This window comes from Cervus canadensis, chromosome 11, assembly GCF_019320065.1.
Source record: "Cervus canadensis isolate Bull #8, Minnesota chromosome 11, ASM1932006v1, whole genome shotgun sequence".
NCBI classification, from domain to species: Eukaryota; Metazoa; Chordata; class Mammalia; order Artiodactyla; family Cervidae; genus Cervus; species Cervus canadensis.
This window is the reverse complement of record NC_057396.1, coordinates 74,279,088-74,283,659: the sequence shown is the minus strand read 5'-3', so window position 1 is coordinate 74,283,659 and position 4,572 is coordinate 74,279,088. Positions and strand designations below refer to the sequence as shown.

Genomic DNA, 4,572 nt, shown 5'->3' with positions numbered 1-4,572 from the left:
AGGAAAAGAAGATGAGAAAGTGGTGGATGAGATGATTAGGCAGCATCTCTGACTCAATGGACATGAGTTCAAGCAAAATCTGGGAGATAGCAGAGGACGTAGGAGTCTGGTATTCTGTAGTCCACGGGGTTGCAAAGAGTTGGACATAACTTAGCAACTGAACAGCAAATACAGCATACACATAATTATTTTATTTCAATGAATGTTATTTATTGAAATTTAATTGACTACATAGAAAATTCTACTTCTTGGTTGGTGAACAAAGGAGTCTAGTCCTTCCTTGATGTAAAGAAAATGTCTTGAATGTTAAAAATACTAAAAGTAAACAAAAAATGGGGGATTTAGCGACGGTTTGAAGGAAGTTAGTCCAGATATCATAAGATATATATCAATCGCTACATTTCACATTACACATTCACTATAAGTGCAGCGTAGACAAAATCATGAAACTGCCTCTTTTTTACTTCCTAAAAGAGGGATTGAGTTTGCTTGTAACACGCCTTGTGGAAGAACATGAAGACCGAAATGGAGTGAATGTGCTAACACTAAACACACACGTGTACACAAACACAAACAGATACTTTAGAGTTTACTCTGAAGACTGACGATCCTAAAAGTCGTTTCATTCTCCTTTTGTACCTACTGTCCTTCATCACTCCTGCATAGCTTACTCTCCTTGACTGCTCTTACGGTCTATTGTGTCCTAACTCATTCCACTGTACTCTAAAATTGATTTCATATTTTGCTTATGTTTCATCTCTTATCAAAGCTGGCAAATATTTTTCCTGTTTTTTCTTATACTAATAAATTTATAGCACATAGAAGTGTGAATGGCACATAGAAGTTATTCTCTAAATATCTAAACTCTTGTGTTTGTGTTCCCCCTTTGCAAACACAAAAAATGAGGTATGAAGTCCTTAACCTAATTTGTAGAAATCACATTGACACTGATCATTACGAAAAGATGCTAAATAGTTTTCTCCACATCTTCTGTAGTGCATATTTTACATCTTTGTTTCTTAAGCTGTAAATCAAAGGATTCAACATGGGAATAACAAGAGTGTAGAATATAGACGCCACTTTATCAGTGTCAAAGGAATGACTGGACTTGGGTTTCACATACATAAATGTCAAAGTGCCATAGAACACGGTGACCACTGTCAGGTGGGATCCACAGGTAGAAAAAGTCTTCCGCCTACCTTCCGCAGATTTCATCCTGAGAATAGCTGCAAGGATGAGCAGGTAAGACACAAGAACTATCGTAAGGGTGAAAATCAAATTAAAAGCTAAGAAAATCATTATCATAAGTTCAATTTCATGTGTGTCTGAGCAAAGCAAAGATAACAAGGGGAAATTGTCACAGTAGAAATGATTGATGATATTATAGCCACAGAAGAATGAATTAAAAAGCTTTATGGTGATCAACAGAGACACGAATGTGCTATAGACATAAGGAATTGCCACCAGCACTTTACACACCCTTTGTGACTGTGTAGAGCAAAGGGTTACAAATGGCCACACAGCGATCATAAGACATTGTCACCAGAATAAAAAGTTCATTAATAATGAACATGATGAAGAAACCCATCTGTGTAGCACACAAATAATAGGAGATTTTATTCTGATCCACAACAAAATTTACCAACATTTTGGGTCCTACAGCTGTTGAATAACCGAGATCAGTAAGAGCCAGGTGCCTGAGAAAGAAGTACATGGGTGTCTGTAGCCTGGAGTCCACCTTAGTGAGGATGACCATGCCCAAGCTGCCCACCACGGAGGTCACATAGATGATGAGGAAGAGCCCAAACAATGGAGCCTGCAGCTCGGGGTGGTCTGTGATTCCCATGAGGATGAATTCGCTCAGCATGGTTCTGTTGTGTTCTTCCATTTTATCAGAAAACATATGCTGGATAGAGACCTCAGAATAGTAAATAGTGTTATGTTTTAAATTCTGGTGATTTTTTAGCATTCAAAGTTAACATAAATATAATAAATTGAATTTTAAGTTCTGTTAAAATAACTGTCTCCTGGAAGTAAAGCATACATTTATAGAAATAGAAATGGTTACAGAGCTAGCAATACCGTTGGAGAGAGGGCTAGGTTTGTCATTTTCCAATGGAAAAATTAGTTCCCCAAAGAGCATTCAATAATATCTTGAGGCATTTTGATTGTCACCAATGGAGGAAGTGTGCTGCTGGCTTCAAAAGGTTATAGTCCAGTGACACTTGTAAGTATGATACTGTATTATGGTAGCCCCCAACCAGAAAGAATTAGATGCTTCCCTTGTGGCTCAGATGGTAAAGAATCTGCCAGCAATGCAGCAGGCCTGGGTTCAATCCCCGAGTGAGGAAGATCTCCTGGAGAAGGGAATGGCTACCCACTCCAGTATTCTTGCCTGGAGAATTCCATAAACGGAGGAGCCTGGTGGTTAGAGTCCATGGGATCACAAAGGGCCCACCGACAGATACTTTCACTTTTACAGGCTCTCCTGGTAGCTCAGATGATAAACAATCTGCCTGTAATGCAGGAGACACTGGTTCAATTCCTGGATTGGAAAATTCCCCTGGAGAAGGTATAGATGAACCACTTCACTTTTCTTGGGCTTCCCTGGTTGTTCAAATGGTAAAGAATCCGCTTGCAATTCAGGAGGCCTGGGTTTGATCCCTGGGTTGGGAAGATTCCTTGGAGAAGGGAACAGCTACCCATTCCAGTATTTTGGCCTGGAGAATTCCATGAACAGAGGATCTTGGCAAGCTACAGTCCATAGGGTTGCAAAGAGTTGGACACAACTGAGCAACTTTCCCTTCACTCAAATGCCAAATGGCTATTTTTGGCAAATGTTGACACATGTGTAGTTATATAAATTGACATAAAAGTAGATAAAGAAGCAGAAAGGAAAAGTACTGACATAACCTTTATTTCTTGACAACTTTTTTATTATATATTATATGCTCTCAATTCTGTAACTATAAACCTTAATTCGTAAGCTTTCTAAGATGCAAGTGTGCTTTCATGTGTACAATCGTGTAAGTTGGTTCAGATGTCTGGCACACATTACAATGCCCCTGCATCCATGCAGCTGTGATTCTTTTGTACTTTACTGTACAATGGTTTGTACTGTAATACAGCATCTTTATTTCTATCCCAGGATATCCGGAAGCAAGTGTACAAACAATGGTGATGGGTGCTATAAACCTATTACAGCTCAGTACCACATAGTCAACTGCATTAGTTGGGGACCTAGGGTAACTTTGCTGATGAAAAAAGAAAGTGTTAGCTCCTCAGTCCTGTCTGACTCTTTGTGACCCCGTGGACTGTGGTCCACAGTCTCCTCTGTTCATGGGATTCTCCAGGCAGGAATACTGGAATGAACTGCCATTCCCTTCTCCAGGGGATCTTCCAGACCCAGGGATCAAACCCCGGTCTCCTGCATTACAGGCAGGTTCTTTACCATCTGAGACACAAGGAATCCTGCAGACAAATCAAACTCACAAACATGCTCTAGGAAGGAAACCCGTTATTATGTAGAGGACTTACTGTAATTATAATTATACTTGCATAATTACAATCATATAGTATAACATAGTTATGTATGAATTGCATACACTTTTAAAATCCTATTTACAATTGTGTGTGGACACATTTATTAGCCCTTCTATTCAAGCATATTTATGTGAAAGACCTTATGTCTACTGATAGTACAAGATGAAATGATTAATACTCAACTAATATTAGACAGAGGTGTAAATGTAAAGAAATTCTATCAGAACATATTAGACATTTGTTTTCATATAAGGAATTTTCTAAGAAATATACATAGGTTGATATAATCTCTGTTATTCCTATATTTTGGTATATACAAAGGAATAATTTGGCAAGTGTAAATTTTGTGAATACCTTTATATACATCAGCAAAATCAACTGTTTCTTGCAGGGTTGCTGTGAAGACAATCAAAAATAAAATATTTCAAGATATTCATGGTACCTGAAATACCCTCAAAATCAATTACATAGGAATTTTTGTTGTTTGTTTTCAACTTCTTAGTAGAGACAGCAGTTTATCATGATTATCATGATGATGAATTGGCTGAATACCTGTGTTCAGGTAACAGGTCCCAGTGTACATCACTGTGACCCAACTCTGTGACCACAAGGGGACCATCACTTCTTTTGAATAATTTATGGACTACCTTACCTCATATATGCAATGTATATTTACCTGAAATTTAGCACATTTCTTCTATATTTTCAATATAGCTAGTGAGAGGGTAACAGGAAGGAAGGCCAGGGGTCTCCAAATGGACGAAATAGGCTGCAAGTGCCAGACATTTTTCTCTCTTTTAAGTGGCAGGAGGAAACAAACTACCGATATTTTTTTCCTTCTCTATATGAATTGAAAAGAAGGTTTCTCTTAAAATGTTGTGTTGCCAGGACACCTGGTTTCACCTGAAGCTAACTATTCTCAAACCTTGAGTTAACCAATACATTTTTTCTTATGGAAATGTTTGTCTTAAGCTATGTTAATGTGCCCCAGACTCTGACTTCAAGTTCCCCCAAATGGCTCAGAACCTA

At 38.3% G+C, this 4,572-nt stretch overlaps 1 pseudogene; it reads right to left on the bottom strand.

Moving 5' to 3' along the window:
* Positions 1–954: 954 nt before the first annotated feature.
* Positions 955–1,888, bottom strand: LOC122450524 (annotated as a pseudogene).
* Positions 1,889–4,572: the final 2,684 nt, after the last annotated feature.